The 16,990-nt window shown below is 44.5% G+C and overlaps 1 protein-coding gene across 4 annotated transcripts in view; it reads right to left on the bottom strand.

Moving 5' to 3' along the window:
- Nucleotides 1-13,713, bottom strand: part of AFF4 (ALF transcription elongation factor 4) — a 52,109-nt gene extending 38,396 nt beyond the window's left edge. For 3 of the 4 annotated variants that reach the window (XM_075715395.1, XM_075715397.1, XM_075715399.1), the window contains exon 1: nt 13,652-13,713. The gene's annotated coding sequence lies outside the window, so the exon portion shown is untranslated. Of the gene's footprint in view, nt 1-12,972; nt 13,039-13,651 lie in introns of those variants that run through there. The other variant, XM_075715396.1, reaches the window with a different exon arrangement.
- Between the last annotated feature and the right edge of the window lie 3,277 nt (nt 13,714-16,990).

The following is a 16,990-nucleotide window of genomic DNA, read 5'->3' as shown; positions in this document are numbered from 1 at the left end:
AAAAATAACTGCCCTGCAACACCAAAATGAACAAACCACCCCCCAACACACAAAACAGGAACATGCTCTGGTGTCACCAAGAACTATTTAATACTTATCACATAAAAGTGAATGCATAGTCTTAACTTCTAGCTTTCTATGTCATGGTAAAGAAGAAAAAAAAGGCAGGGAAAAAATGAAACATTTCCTACTAAAACGACACAATTTTGCACAAAATAGCATGCTTCTCCAGGTACAGCTTAAAGGACAATCACAATGTTGCAAACACAGAAGCACTACAATCATCAAAGTTGTCTTCACAGAGTTTTGTAACACTGAAATAAGGAACAAAACTAAGAACAAGAGTTTACAGAGAATTAAAATAATATTCATACGTGTCAAGAAACAGGAAAAAACAACGGTTCAAAAGGATGAAGTACTCCACTTTTTTTACAAAATCATTTTTTACAAATACAAACCAGTGATTCACTGTTAACATAAGCATAAATGTTTCTCATTTCTGTATTATAAACATAAATGTTGCTATCCCACCCTTCATGTCAGGGATTCCTTCCACACATTCAACAACGCGATCATAAAGTACTGCAAGAGCTGGATGTGAACACCTTTGTATGTACTGTGAGGGTAGGAGAGCTCTAAAAAAAAAAAAAAAAGAATAATAAAACCCCCAAGTTAGCCTAGGTCAGGTTAATGTTTGATGAGAACTACCAGGGAGGGCAGCGCTGGCAGTTTGCTCTAAGCACTTCTCCTTCCTACTCAGCTCCGACACACCGCAGAAATCCCCAAGAAAGCACTATACGCCTGGACTTGCCGCTGCTTCTCAAACGAGCACAAATCCTTCACCACCGTTAGCCGAGAAAAATTTCACAGGACTTTTTGTAAGAGCATGTTGTTAATTCCAGTGTCTCAGTCAAGCGACGATGCACGTAATTGCACCCTGCTCTTTAGTTTTATCTGCCAGGTTCCCGCCTTCGTTCCCCAAAGCTGTATCGCGTTCTCCAAGTATCAGCCAGGCAGCATCATCCACTTGAGAAGCCCCCAGACCTCAATGATGGGTTTAAGAGTTCTAGTGATGATTTGTAACTCAACACTAACTACTGAGAAAGGACTTGGGGATCGATCCTTCGGAACTGAAGAGGTTCTGTAAGTGCAACGTCTCATTAAACAAGTTCCGATGAGAAACGGGTATGTTATTCATCATATTCATCATTATTCAGCACATAGAAGCAAGGACTGCATTTTGACGGAGGTAAAAGTTAACACTCAGCAACTGGATTTTAGAAGCCAAATTAAGGAGGAAACGTCTAACTTCAGCTGCAATACAGCTCATTTAAAACCAAGTTTTAAGTCCATCCCTAAAACATACTACTAAAATAGCTTAAAACTGATTACATCCAGGAAGAATTTGCAAGACTGGTTTGATGTAATTTACTCAAGGGATCTTAATAGATCCAAAACTACCCGTTCTTTAACACATCCTATTTTTGTGCCAATTACAGGGTAGTGAAAATGTCTGGTCCCCCCTTTTCCCTGATTAACCTTACACAGGCGTCGGTTTTATTTTGTGTCGCTATCACGGACAAGCTCTAACGACACTGCCACGATTGCAGGTCACTCTTGGTTCGGCACAGAAAACCATGAAGGGACCACGCCACACCGCCCAGACTCTTCTGCAAGGCTGGTAGCTCCCACCCGAAGAGCCATTCCAAAGAAATAGTCCCTATCTGCTCTGAAAATAAGCAGACCTGAGGCTATCGGCTCTGCCTATTTTTTCTTTTTTCTATCCCATTTATGGACAGGAAGAGGCAACCGCTGCCCAGCTCGCAGAAACAAAGTTCCCAGCTCTTCATACAGAGCAGAGCTGCTCACAGAACATCAGCTTTGGCCTCTCCTTTTCGCCCTGTCTCTTCAGAAACGGTAGAGAAACAGGGAAGTCCATGAAGCGACAGCACAACTGCCCCTCCCTCCTCCTTCGGAGGACGCAAAGAGCAGAGGAAGGCTCGTTCCTCCATCAACTGTCCCTCTACCTGCCAGAAAGCAAAGGCACACGCGGATAGCACAGACCCCATGGAGGGATGAGCCAACAGTGCCCTTACTGACTCTCAGAGGAAAGGAATATCTCCAAGATTGAACGCTGTGACAAAACAAAGCCATAATCTACTAAAATTGTCATTTTCTGCACCTACCGCAATGCCAAGTCAGGTAAGACCGAGAACGTACTCTTGTTATCAGTAACCGAGCCTGAGCCAGAAGAGGGAAGTAAAACTCATTTCTGCTGTTAAGCAAAGCAGAATTTCACCACTGCCTTCCCAAGTGTTTGCATTTCTATTTGCTACACTTTGCAATAACAAAACTACTTTCAGGGATACGAGGCTTTCTCAACCAAGGCAACGATACTCTTAACATCACCTGAAGCTCGACCCTGACGTCCTACAGTTCAGGAGATAACAAAACCAAAAGCACTACAGTGCAGACTGAACTCAACAGAGCTCTGCCATCCACTGGGAACACCAATTTGTTTCTCATGCAAATCTCAATGCAGAAAACTCCAACCCAGTTCAATCTCACACTCAAACGATGACATTCTCATCCTTTCAATTCTCCATTGCTGGTAGGTTCTATAATTTGCACAGCGAAAAGATGGAGCATCAAGAACGCAAATTTTTTACATGCAATCTTTTCATGTCCACACAGGCTAACCAAAGCATATTCTAATACTGTTTCCCAACAATATTCTGCAGTTTAATTGGGCAGAAACTTAATAACCGAATTCCTGTGTCTACATGTTCTTCTGTTTAAACTTTGAAGCCAAGACAATTGGTGTTTAAATTTTATTAAGCAATAGTTATTCAGACATCCAACATTAATCTGGCTATTATAGTTCTGACTTCCTCACATTAATGTACTTTCATAAAAGGCATTGTTACATTTGAGTGTTATGAACTCTACGGCATTAGGTTTAAGAAAGGAGTCACTTCACACAAATTCTCTGATAAATACGCTCTGTGTAAGATTTGAAACAGCAGACAATGTTTTAACGAGGTGCCATCTAAACTAAGAGTGACAAGGCAAAAGGGAAAAATCACACTTGTTCCAAGGTTCACATCCTTCTCCCATCTTAACAGAAGTACAGAAAAAGCAAGGAGCGAAGAAGTTTATCACATACATTACCCAGGTTTAACTGCCATTTCCTCCAGCCCTACTGAAAGATCATCCCTCTGCGCTGCCTCACAAGACATTTATCTCAGACTTCCTATCGTAACCAAGGTTCACACACTCTGCTGCATAACACACTAAAATGAACACGAGATGGTACATTATGAATGTACCATCTCATAATGAACATTGATATGATCAATTCTGCCACTGTACAAACCACTTAGGTCTTTTGTAACGGCTGGCAGGAGTAAGGTCTCTTCCACATGACAACTCTGTATGAATACCGATAGCATCTCTGCCTCTTCCCCTTGTTCTTTCAAGCGCAGCTTATTTTCTAAACACAACTTTTATTTGATGTATCTCCACAGCACAAGCATCAGTAATAAAATATTTTGGGGCTATTAATACATCCTGTGCCCACCTCTACTTGGTACTTAAAGCAAAAGGCAATTTTTGACATTTGAACGGATAGCATGGGCGCGGTTCCAAGTCCCCGGCCCAGGGCAGACGCCCAAAGCAGCGCCCATCCCGTGTCGTGCTCCTGCCCTGCACCACTCTCCTGGTTGTGCTGACACAGCCATTTATTAATTAATAAATTAATAAATTTAAGGTTAAGCTGAATTAGGGAAATCTGTGCAGGCTCAAAATAGGTATTTTGGGGGCAGGGGTTTTCTTTTAAAACACAGAGAAGTTTGAATGCTCCATGGCCCCCAAAATAGTCACATCAGCATTACAGAGAGCAGGAATAAGCAACCCGTTTAGAACAAAACGACAACAAAAAACCCCCAAATCCACAAAAGTCTCATTAAATTACACTGCCTGTTTTTTGCATTGCAGTTTCACAGGTGGGCTTTGTCTGCACCAGTTGACAAGCAGCACGGTTATGCCTGACGCAACAAGAGCAGAAGGATGCTGGAGAGCGTGTCAGCAGACTAGCCAGCGTTAAGGAACTTCACCATTTTGTGATGTAACTCTCTTCAGAAACATGGGAAAACACTTGAGGTACGGTACAGAAAGGCTGAGTAGCACAACAAAGTGAATTAAGTTTCCAGACTGTTACCAGACCAACCAAAAGGAGCGGAGGGGAAGCATCAAAAAGCCAACTGAGTTCATGCGTGTCGGCATGGAAGTATCTTTACAAAAGTGATGGCTTGAACTCACATAGCACCAATGGTCTCCGTTAGCACTTACGGTATTTCCAGGATTGCTTTGCATTTTGAAAACTGGAAGGGTTCATAGACTTCTTAAAATCCACAATTCTGAGTACCAGAAAAGAGAGAATAAGAATTTTAACTCTGATTCCCAGTTTTCAACCCTAACTTGTATGCAGAACATTTACCAAATTCATCACCATTTGCTACCTGTCTAAAAACTGCTATTAACATGTGAATGACGTGACAGCTCTGAGACCTGGGATACTTTCCAATAACTTAAAACTTTATTTTTAAATTTAAGTACGCCAAGATGATGAGAGTGCGCATTAGTTAAACTTTGGAAAAAACCCACTGGGGAGTATTTAAGATTTGCAGACAAAGCAAAAAAAACTTTGAAGCGAGAGGAAGGGACCAGAACTATCTACAGAGGTAAGCTGAAATTCAGCAGGAAAGCCACAGCTTTGATGTGCAGTGCTTCCAAACAAACACTAGTTTAAAAAGTTGGAAAGTTTTAACCTTTCATCCTACCTATTAAAAGCCACCTGTATTTTGTAATCCCTGTAAGCAGATCAAGAAAAACATTACAGTTTCAGCAGCCACTGAGTATCAAGACATTTAATATAGTATCAATTACTTCAGGAAAACAGTTGATAAACGTTAATACAAACCCTTTTAATAAAATGGCATTACCTTTTCTCCCCCCCTAATGACGTTAAGTTGGGGGTTTTTCTTCCCAAAGTTCTTACAGCTTTTTCTCACTTTTCTGGATGTGGCCCTAAAGCAAAAAGTCACGCTGCTCACAGGTCTATCAGATACAAGCACCAAGAAGAGACTGAGCCACCAAAGACCCCCCGGACAGAACACGCCTTGCGCTGCTCCCTGTTCCCAGGGATCCCATGTCCCAGGCATGGCAGCCGGGAATCAAACGGTGCCTTCGTGGTTGGCGCCGCAGAGCGCCAGCACCGCTCGCGTGCAACCCGCTGTCATCCAAGGACCGCGCAGTTACACCAGAGCTGTGATAATGATGAACAGAAGTAATTATGAAGCATCTTCTGCAGCAGATATGTGAACAGTTTTTGGTCTACCCAGACCAAAAACTTAACTTCTGCATTTGATAAACTAGTCAACGCGTTGTGCAAGCTGATTCTGAACTGCTGTTCCTAACGTATTTTTAAGCTAAAAGACTTGACAAGACATGAAACTGCAAAACACAGAATCATAACCACCTGTATAATTTAAAGGCAGTGAGACTCAATGAATCTGGCCACTAGAGAAAGAAGTTAAGCTTTTTCTCGTATGAAGTTAAGGAACAACACAAGCACCCTTGCAAAAGTCTTGTCAAAATTCAGTTGAATTTCAAAACACCTAACGCAATACGCCAGTTCGGTTCATACAGAGATGTTCAGCGTGTCAGTTTGTAACAAAGCCTAAGCCTGATAACGTCTCTGTTAGCAGATAAAACTGCGTTCAAGCGCTACAGAAATTGCACGGCAAGAAACGCTTCTTGTTGCTAAAGCTTCCTGCGATACGGCGGATAAACCAGCTTCAATTAAACAGTTTTGCTGCCTTTCTTAGCCAACTGGCACAGACTGCAAGTCCTCCTTGTTGGCTGAATTAACTGAATTCTATTAAGTACAAGCTAAGATTAATTTTTTTTAAGGTATGATTCACTATTTACTTAGACATAACAGTTTTTAAAAAGTTGTATGATGGATTAAAATAAATTGTATAAATACGAAGTACACTCCTGCTAGCAAGAAATCACCCCATTGTAACGAGCCAATGAGATCCGAATTTTGTACTCATCCTCTCTTACACAGAAACCAAGATTAAACCACACCCATTTTGACCATCTTTAGTTTTCGAGTCTGTCAGTAAATCATGCCTGAATGTATTTTAACCTTCCTCTGAATAAATACACGCTGCTGCATGCTGCGTACGGAGAGCAGCAGCAGTGCCACGCAGCGTACCCGGGTCCCTGCAGCCACCCGTGCTCCCGCACGCACCCTGCGCTGCTTCTCTGCATCGGCAGAGCAAAGGGCAATCGGATTTATCAAAAAAAACAAAACAAAACAAAAGATCCAAACCCTAATCAAACAAACAAAATCAACACAAGCTATTTGGGCCTACTATGTACGTGAAGGGGACACTGTGGAAACATCTTTAAATGTCAATTTGGCAGGGATCTTGCCAATAAAAGAATGCAACTTTTCTTCTTAAAAAAGAGGAAATTGGAGGAAAAAATGAAGAAAAAAAAGAAGTCGTTTTTTAGGAGGTTATTAGTGATTAACAAATTTAAGCTGAAAACTACTTGTTACAACTCTCTCCTAGTAAAACATGTTTCTAGTAATTATTGGCTAAGAAGGTGACACAGTACAAACCTCTTACTTGTATTTTTTCCTCATTAAATATAATTGGTGCAGATATTTCAGCAGAAGTCATCATTGCTCCAGGAAAAACCTTTTCACCCTTTGTCTTCTAAAGGCTATCTACAGCATCGTTTTCACTGTGTTAGAGCAACGTTTTAATATGATGCTAATTTATCCTATCAGCATCCTAAGGACAAAATCAAATAGAGTGGTTCTAAAATTTCACCAGTCAATTTAAGACAATATATCAAGCAGGTCCAGTGGCCATAGTGCTTTCTGCCTACAGCCCACGTGCATCGCAGCAGCTACATACCAGCACGAGTCACTGACACACAAACCACATACGAACTGGAAGGTTTAATGGTAAATCTCAAACAAACAAAAAGAAAACCCCACTGCCACCACCACCACCACCCCCCAAATATACAAAAACCTACTCAAAACAGACAAACGAAACTATCACTAAGCTCTTTTCCATACAGGACCACCCAGCACATCAAAAAAAGGCGTGAGATCGGAAAAATATCAGTCCGTTTTATCTCATCTTGGCCAATCTTTACGCTTCGAGGCCCCTGAAGTTATAAGAATAAAATAGTATTAAAGACGCCTTTGTAAAATCAAGCATTTTCAATCACAGCAACTTCCATTAGGTTACCATTCTTATTTATGCCAAAACACCGTACAACCTGCTATACCAAATTTACAACACGTTCCTCCATTAAGTCCTTTAACCTGTTTCTCCATATACAATTTTTCTGAAATTTTCATCTTAATGGCTCAATTTTTCAGATTTGGACATTGACCAAGCAATTTTTTAATTATCTTCAAGTAAGGAAATGCTTATGCTAATAGTAACGGAACATTGGAAAATGAGATTGGCACATTTCTCATTTTTTTTCCCCAGAAACTCTGGTTACTCCTCTGCCCACAAAATACACAACATCACACAAAAACTAAGTTCCCATTTTGATGTGGCTTTTTTTGCTTTGATTTTACCCTCCCCTATAGGAAAAATACTCCCCAAGTTGCTCTGCAGCCAAACTACACAAAGGGAATTGTGGACTCGTCTCCTCATCCTACTCGGTTTAATGATTTGTGCACATCAAAGCCTAATTAAAACCATTTAAGCACTTCCATCACTGAAATCTCTTTAACGTCTTTTGGAAATTAAATTAAATGCAGAGACAAAAAAAAAAAACATGCGAATGTACAAAGGTGTACAATTATGATCAGCTATTGAGCTTTTATAGTAGTGTTAGCATAGATGGTGACATACATGGAAGCACACGTTCAGTATTTTGAAGCATTAATTTATATCAAAACGTTGCAGACAACCAATATAAATATTAAATATTCATTTAAAAACAGACACGTGCAACAGGATCACACTAACGCTAAGGAAAGTGCATTCTGTTTCTGACTGTTCTACGCAGCCCTAAAGCGCAAGAGAAAAAAAGCACCGAATGTAACTGCCTGCTAGGGTAAATAAAGCTATCACAACTTGTTTCCAGATTTTCTGATGCTGGAGGACCAGTTAAACTAACATTGCCTTAAATGGCTTCAGGGTGGTTGTACATTTATCTATGACTACGTGTCTATCTATGGGTAGGTGCCTACTACCTCGGTATCTACACGCTGTATGCAGCTGGAAGAGCAACAAAACATCTGCTCTGTTCCACTCATATTTATTAGGTTTCTATATTTGAAACATGCTTCCATTTCTCACATCACCGGCCTGATCACAGGTCGCGATTCAACTCTCGAAGCAGACTCACGTGTACCTGCCACACTTCAGTGAAAAACTAGGCAAGAGAAACTGTTCAATGGTGGGAAACTTCAGCAGGAACCGAAAGTGTTGAGGAAAGTATCTAACAGGGAGCAATTTACCTTGGTGAAATCTTAGAATCTGAGCCGAGGACAAGTTTAAACAATTTTTCCTGTCTGAAGAGTACTTTTTAACTGGTCACTGGTTAGAAACACTGTTTTTCCAATGTTTGGTTCTGAAAATTAAACAAGCTATTATTTTTTCCTTAAAATTGGAAAATGTATGCAAATAAAATGATCTATGATCCAACTACAGTGAGATACCAAGCACTCACCTCCCTTTCCAGGAGACTATAAGGTTACAGCATACCAAAACCTGGGTGCCTTCTCATTTTAACACCATATACAGTAAAAGTTACAGAATTTTAAAAGCACCAAGTTCAGGGATCCACTTCAGTTTGACGCATTCTCCAACACTGTTCCCAGTCCCAGGAGAACTACTCCCAGGAGCTTCAGGAGGGGCACACGCATTTTCAGGGCTCCCTTCTGCCCCTCCACAAATAAGCCACTAATCTTAAAAGCTGAGGAGTTGAGTCCAGTCCAAAAGACATGCATCTTAAAGCTACTCTTGGAAACTGCCGGTAACGGGGGAACCATCAATCCTTTGCAGGAAAGCAAACCCAGTGCTAACACTGAAGAGAACCACACCATTATTCTGACCTGTTATCTGCTACATCTAGTCTTTATGCTCCCAGTGTAGCACTGAGAATAAATAGCAAGAGACTGCTGTGAGGCTGCAGAGTTCCACAGGCAGAGATCTGGAATGATAGAACAGTCTGCCCTGAAAAACACGATCATTACAGGATTACACTATTAGTAAAAGTACACTCTATATTTTTTAAATTGTAAGTCATAGAAAGCAACATGTTCAAGTAAATTATCAATGAATGTTATGACATGAATAAAAGCTAAGATGAACTATAACAGAGATCAATAAAAGGGGGCAATGAGCTGTCTAGCAAGGTATTGTTGGGACTGGGTACCATCGCTCAACAGAAAGAAGTGCAAGAAAACTTTCCTTAATGAGCTGCTAACAGAAGAAAATTAGTTCAAGACTTCAGGGCAAGAACTTCTCTTATTCAATGTTTGTACAGTACCGAGGACAAGATTTTTTTTTTCTTTTTTTCCTGTTGGTACCTGGCGCTACTGCCAGTTAATAAACCAGGTTTTACATTCATCAGCAAGAATTATCAAATCAAGTAAGAACAAGAGACATGACAACTTGAAGAACTACAAGCTAATGCACTTGGGGAGAAAAGATAGTTCACTACATTAGGGAAAAAAAGAGGTTTGAAACACAAAGCTGGAGAAAGAAACTTGGAAAGAAGTAAGAATTTGAGAGCCTGGGGAGATGGTGGACACCAAATGAGACAAGAGTGCATGAGGCAAACAATATCACAGCTACAGGGAAAATGGAATTTTGGACGGCACGTATGAGGCTGGCACAGAACCAGGCAAGGAAGCAAGCCGTGCTACGCTGCAGCTATGCACTGTGCTAGGCACCTCTACAAAAGTCATGGACAACGTCAGATTTTCATTTCAGAGAGCACCGATACAGTTATTCGAAATGGGAAACCTTAACTCAAAAGGAATATGTACATCTAGTTCAAGTATCTAAAGAGAGAATAAATCTGGATTCCCGTAAGAGAAAAACATACAGTAAGGGAACAGTACTACTTTAAAAATTCAGGCTGGCTAAACTTAGGAGAAAAGCTTTGTGACAGGAAGGAGCCTGTGCAGCTATACTTCCTAAGCCGTGACAGAAGCCCTGTCATTTCACAAGCTGGAGAGCATCTCGTCAGTCATTAGTAACTGCAGAGAAGGAGCAATCCTGCAAGAGAAGAATAATTGCCAGATAAGTTCTTTCATCTTCAGTTTTGCAATTCTATGAACCCAATTTTTTATTTTCTTACTTTAACAGTTCGCAATATACTGTACATACATCTAACCCTCCTCTACCTAAATTTCCTGACTCATTTCCAGACAGTCCCTCTTCATCCTACGGCCTCTCCGTCTCCCCACAGTTTGGGGCATTCTTTTCTCTTTGCAAAGATGACATCAACATCGCTTCTTTCTTGATACAAACTCCCTTAAAATTGAATGACAAGGCAGGTGGACTCAAGTTTAGTTGTTTCTTAGCCTCTGTTGAAGGTAACTGTAAGACTATAGTAACATGAGAGAAAGGAAACATGCCTGTAGAACAAACCACATGTGAGTAACAATGCGAAATTATGTGGCCGAGAACAATTACTGCAGCAGCAAAGAAACCTCAAACTCACTAAAACCTCCAGACCATCCTTACACCCTCAGACAGGCAGACCCCAAATACAACACCACGCAACTAACTTTCCTCCCCGCTCTACATACACGTTGCTGCTGGTAGAGGCGGCCTCTTGAAAGATGCTCGCACCCTTTCCGCATGCCCAGCAAGGGCAACACCTGTCTATAGGAGCGGTGCTCATTTCATGTCTCAGCTCTCAAGATTCAGCCTCAGACACAGGTACGACTGGTTAAAATTTCTACCCTCAACACTGCAGCTTTCTGTTGATCTGGAGCAAAGAGTAAGAGCAGTAACGATTAAAAAACTCACAAGAGGATGAACAGGAAGGAAAGGAAGGGAGGCATCAGAAGCAGGTATCAGCAGTTACGGCAACTCTCAGAAGCACTGAAAATACGCGTGTGGGGGACAGCAGTTTCGGCATCGCCTGGTCACAGAGCTCCCTGCCTGTTTCAAAAGATTCTGTGAAGCGCATTCTCGGTCAGTAACGCGCAAGTCATATATGTCCTTAGTCACATCCGACATCCAGGAGCAACCACGGTGGAAAACAAAGTGCAGCAGAACATCCTTGCCAGCAGCTGTAAGCTAGAAAAGGAAGAAGGAACTCGCGTGTGCGTGCCAACTTATTATCTACCAACTGTAACATCAGGACAGATTGCTGCTGCAACTACTTCCCTACAAAACCTGAACATTGCAAAGCGTGTGGTGTTTGCAGATAAAAATATGGGGCATCTTCTCATTAAATAGCTGGGTCATAACCATGCAAAAGCATTTGAACCTTCCAGCTTACTAAAAAGACAACCTAGAAATCCAAGCAATACTTCACTGAAGTTTTATCATACTTTATCAAGTTCAGATCATTACAGGTGGGAAGAATGCAAAACACACAGATATGAACTACTCTTTTTTTTTTTTTTTTTTGCTTGCTGCATGCCTTCTTCCACAAAAGCCTACCCCAGGGGCTCAGTCTCACTCTCTCAATGTTGGAGACATAAGAGAAAAGTCATAAAATGAGAAGCACAGGGACGTTTAAAGGAAATATTAGGGACCTGAAACCGTTTTTGAGATGAGAGTTGAAGTTTACTGTTTTCTTTCACGACTGTTAAAACTGTTCAACAGAGGAGAGCTCACTCTTGCACAAAGCTGCAAATACACTGTATAGCAGTTCGGAAATCATAAAAATTAATATTGATACATTAAGAAACCCAAGATATTAGTAATGCCAAAGGGTAGAATTTTCCTTCTTGTTACTGACCAACAAGAACCGCACGATCACCATCACGAGTAACTCCAGTTCAATACCCGTACGCAGTACCTACGTGACTAAGCCCGTACATATCACACCTTGCCAAGGCAGACAAGGCAACAGTAGCGCTGCGAGTTCAAGAATGTTTCTGTCATCAGAGGAGATAACGAAATGACAAATCAAGTCTACAGCCACTCCTCCAAAGCACTTGACTAGACCCTATTTCGCAATAACGCCCCCGGGGCTGCAAAGCACTGTGTTCCAGAGACTTAAGAGAAGTATTCCGAAGTTTTAAGGAAACATAAGGAACTAGAAATACACCCATGAGGAGAAGTTCGGTGGCTAGAAGGGAGGTGGCAATAAGGTGACAAATAAAAGCACAGACTTGAGCAGAACAAGTTAATTTCAAAGACTACTGATGCTGAGTAAGTGCCTGTTCGGCTCACACGGAGCAAGTGGGAGGTCTGACTGACATCAGTGGAAACATGTGAACACTGAAAACCCTCAGTCTTCAAAAGTAAACGACCAAACAAGACAGTAATAAGCCAAGGAGACGGGCTTGTGAAACAGAGCAGCCCACACCTGCTAAGCGGAGCTCTCTTTTCATTAGAGCATCATCTTTTCAGGCTGGCTTTGAGATATGGGTATAAGCACTCTCCGTTTTCCCCCAAATGAAGCTAACTGCTTTCTCATTTCAAGAAGTGGATGAAAGACACAGCAACTGAAAGCACTAATATCTGCATGACACGTCTCAACGCTTTCTTGCTTTGTTTTGTTCATTGGAAAGAAAAAAAGCGGGGGGGGGGGGGGGGGGGGAAGGGGGAAGCACTTGTCAGCCCAGGTTCCAGAAACATTATGGGATCGCTCCTTTGATTGCGAAGTGTAGCGCACTCCTCCTCAGGGATGACGCTTTGCATAACAGCTATCCAGGCACTCACTCACCAGGAGGACGCGACTGCCTGTCAATAACCCCCCGCGTCTCCCTTCTCCCGACCTTCGGCAGCACCTACACGCAGCCGTTTCCTACGACCACCGCAGCACCCCGCTCCATCCCCGGAGCGGCTCAGGGCCTAAAACGCAGAGAGCAAAGGGGAAGGAACAAGAGCCCTGACGTCAATTACTGGAAAAGGATTAAAGCCGACAGCGAAGAGAGGGGACTGCGCGGGCCCCGTTAGCACCCAGAACCCCCCCAAGCGCCCGCCGCAGCGGGGCCGGCCCGGGCTCGGCTCCCCAGCCAGGGGGGACGCGCCGGGGCAGGCCGGCGGGGGAGCGGCGGCCGGCACAGACACCCACCCGCGGCCCCGCGCTCGCAAGCGGGATGGACGCGCCGTGACAAGGGGCGACCGCAGCCGCCCGCAGGCGCGGCCCGGCGGGGCGGGGACGGGACCCGCGGCCCGCGCAGGTAGCGCTGGCACGGAGCGCCGGGGCAGGCAGGGCGGCGGGCCGGGAAAGCTCCCCGAGCAGCGAGCCGGGGCGGGGGCGGGCAGAGCGGGGCCCGACGGCGGCCGCTACCGGGATCCCGCCCTTCCCTCCCCGCCGGCGGGGGCCGCAGCGGCGGTGCCGGGCCCCCCTGCCCCGCGGCCGAGCCCCGGCGCCTCCCCAACCCCCGGCCGCGTCTCACCTCCGTTGGCCGCTCCGCTAGGCCCGGACCATTTCCTGGCTGCCGCCACCGGCCCGCCGGGCGGGGAGGGGGGGGACGGGGCACGAAGAGGCCCGAGGGAGCGGGGGGCGCCACCGCCCACTCACCGACCGCCCGGGGAGCGCAGGGGCAGGGCCGGCCCCCGGCGAGGGGGGGGGGGGGGGAGGGGGAACGGGACGAGGCCCGGGGGAGGGGGGGGAGCGGCTCACGGGCGGGAGGCGACGGCGGCTCCCCAGGGGTCCCGCCGCTCCATCGCGGGACGGGGCCGGGCAGGCGGCGAGGCGAGGTCGGGGAGGGCCGGCGAGGTGGGCCTGGGCAGCCCTGGGCCGGGCTCCGGGCCTGCCTCCCTCCTCCTGCGCCCGTCCGGCCGGGCCGCGGCTCCTCCCGCAGCCGGGCCCTCGCGCTTCCCGGCAGCCCCCGCGCCGCCGCAGCCCCCGCCGCCGCTCACGTGACCGCCCGACGGCCGCTCCGCCAGCACGTGACCCGCGTCACGTGGGGGGGGGGAGGCTGCCGCGCGCTCCGCCCCCTGGCGGCGGCGGGCGGGGTTGGGGTCCGTTAAAATCAGAAAATCGTGGAATGGTGGAGCTGGAAAGGGGCTTGGAGATCGTCCGGTCCGACCATTCACCTGAGACTGCCAGGGCCGCCGCTGCACCAGCTCAGGGCAGAGGAATAATGAATTTCATGTTGCCTGGCTCGCTGGCTGGGTTATTTTTTTAATGAAAGTAAAACCAGGAATCATTAAGGTTGGAAAGGCCCTCAAAGATCATCAGTCCAACCATCAACCCAACACCCCCATGCCCACCAAACCATGTCCCAAAGTGCCACGTCTGCCCGGTTTTTGAACCCCTCCAGTGATGGGGACTCCCCCACCTCTCTGGGCAGCCTGTTCCAACGCTTGACCGCTCTTTCCGTGAAGAAATTTCTCCTAATATCCAACCTAAACCTCCTGTAATGCAGCTTGAGGCCATTTCTGTGAAGAAATTTCTCCCAATATCCAATCTAAACCTCCTGTAATGCAGCTTGAGGCCATTTCTGTGAAGAAATTTCTCCCAATATCCAATCTAAACCTCCCCTGCCGCAGCTTGAGGCCATTTCTGTGAAGAAATTTCTCCCAATATCCAACCTAAACCTCCCGTGATGCAGCTTGAGCCCATTTCCTCTCATCCCATCGCTGGTTACTTGGGAGAAGCAACCGACCCCCCCCTCACTACAAACCCCTCTCCTGCGCGAGCCATCACAGGTTTGAACCGAAATCTCGCACTCCAGGAAAGCAAACCTCCCTTTTTTTGTTAACCGACATTCCCACTACGTTTTGAGGGATTGACAACTTGAAAACTAATTCACCAAAGACAGGACACAGAGTAATCACCAATAACTATCTACACAGAATTCCACACAGAATTCCACACAGAATTCCACGCGCAGCCAGCCTCCAGCCTGTGCACACTGTGCTCAGACACGCAGAAGCAGAATTCAATTTTTGCAAATAATTATTTCACCCTCTTCCCCCACCCCTAAAACCACCCCCAGCACCCCGACCCCCCCAAGCCAGCCCTCGCCTCTTGCCGCAGGCACCCGTGGCCGACTTCTTCTTGAAGCGCTCTTCCTCGTTAGTTGCTTGGGTTCGTAATTCAGTTTTTCCTCTCAGCGGAGCATCGTGTTGCCGGTTTTTGACCCAAAACAGCAGCTCAGAGCACAGCATTCAGAACTGGGATTGACCCATGGAAATGCGAGTCGCTTCCCAGGAGATCCCACACAGACAACCCCGTCACGCTGGCAACGTCACAAAACTTCCAAAATTGGCTTTAAAAATAATCTCCCAAAGAGGCTATTTTTGAAAAAATTTACAACTATACTATATAAACATTTCTAATTTAAACAAAACCTACTTCTTCCACATACACTGATTTTGAAATGTACTGGAACATAGCTCTACTTTGGGTTCGTATTTTAAAAAACTGCAGCAGAATGGTAAAAAAAAACTTTTTTTTTTTTTGCATAAGTGTAACAAACTCCAGAACTTAAATCTTTCTTTAAAAATATAGTCTCCGATACTATGATTGCAGAGACCCTTCACACAAAAATGCTGTAAAAAGACACAACAGTTTTAAACCTAGAGCCAATCTCAAACAGTTCATAACTCTTGTAACTGGCAGTGAAATCTGAAGTTTGTTATGATGCTGAAATGTGACCAACACTACAACAAAACACAATCAAATTGGGGTGGAACCTCAACCTACCTGAAAACGAAATGCACCTACAGCGTCCCTCCTTCGGATGGGTGGGAAGGGCAGGGGCAGCTTCTTCGAGAAAGTAACACTGTACTGTAACAGAAAGGAACAGGAAATAATAAAAATACCCTGTTCCTATCAGGTTTCAACTATGTTTCTAAAATGTTCTGCCAGTGACGTTTTTGATACACCCAATCTCAAAAGTCAAGCATACTCTGCTATTATGTTTTGTATTACCCCCTCCCCACCACCTTACGCATCTCAATTAACAAAATTAGGCTGTGAAGAGCTGCCTCGGACACAACTGATGCCTCAGTGTCTAGTTAAAGGCAGAGCTTGGATAAATATCATTTCATAAAGCAAGTTAAACCCACGGGGTTAAGGTACATTGAATCATTTTTTTAGAAAGCAAATCCATTTGATAGCAAAAGTCCTATTTATTAAGGACGACTCCCTACCAAAAAAAAAAAAAAAATCAATCAATCCACAAGAGACTATATAATGCAGTTTCATTGAGGGCACCCAAAAACCTGTTCCTGACTGACAGATGTTTGATTTAATAAAGGCCTGGACTAGAAGATCAGGTTGTCTCTCCCTTCTTCTGCTCTCCCATCAGCTCGCAGTGTTTCTCCTTGAAATGCGATGCCTTTTCCCGAGGCTGTTTTTCTACTAGACTGCATCAATTGCTTCCCTTCAATTAGCAATGACACCTTTACTTGTAATTGGAAGGATTAAAATTGAGGCTGTTCAGAGCTACACAGGTCTCATGTTACTGCTTAGTAAATTTAATAATTTCTAGCTAGTGGGTCTTTTAGAAAAAAAAAAGTCTTCTGTACTTAACCTAAAGCTTTGGAAAGCAGTAATTAAAGAAATACCTTTCCCGTTGAAAAAGCTTCAGTCAAAACATCCAGTAAGAAATCAGGATGTGATCTAATGGAAGATGAACTGGCAAGACTCTTGACAGGCTGATGGGTTTTACTCTGCAAAATAAGGATATGTAGAGACAAATCAACAGAAAGGGCAATTTAAAAAAAAAAACCAAAAATATTGTCTTTAAAATTAAACATTTAAAAAAAAAAAAAATCTGAGT

This window comes from Pelecanus crispus, chromosome 8, assembly GCF_030463565.1.
Source record: "Pelecanus crispus isolate bPelCri1 chromosome 8, bPelCri1.pri, whole genome shotgun sequence".
Classification (NCBI taxonomy): Eukaryota; Metazoa; Chordata; class Aves; order Pelecaniformes; family Pelecanidae; genus Pelecanus; species Pelecanus crispus.
The sequence above is the reverse complement of the archived record's forward strand: the minus strand, read 5'-3'. Positions and strand labels throughout refer to the sequence as shown.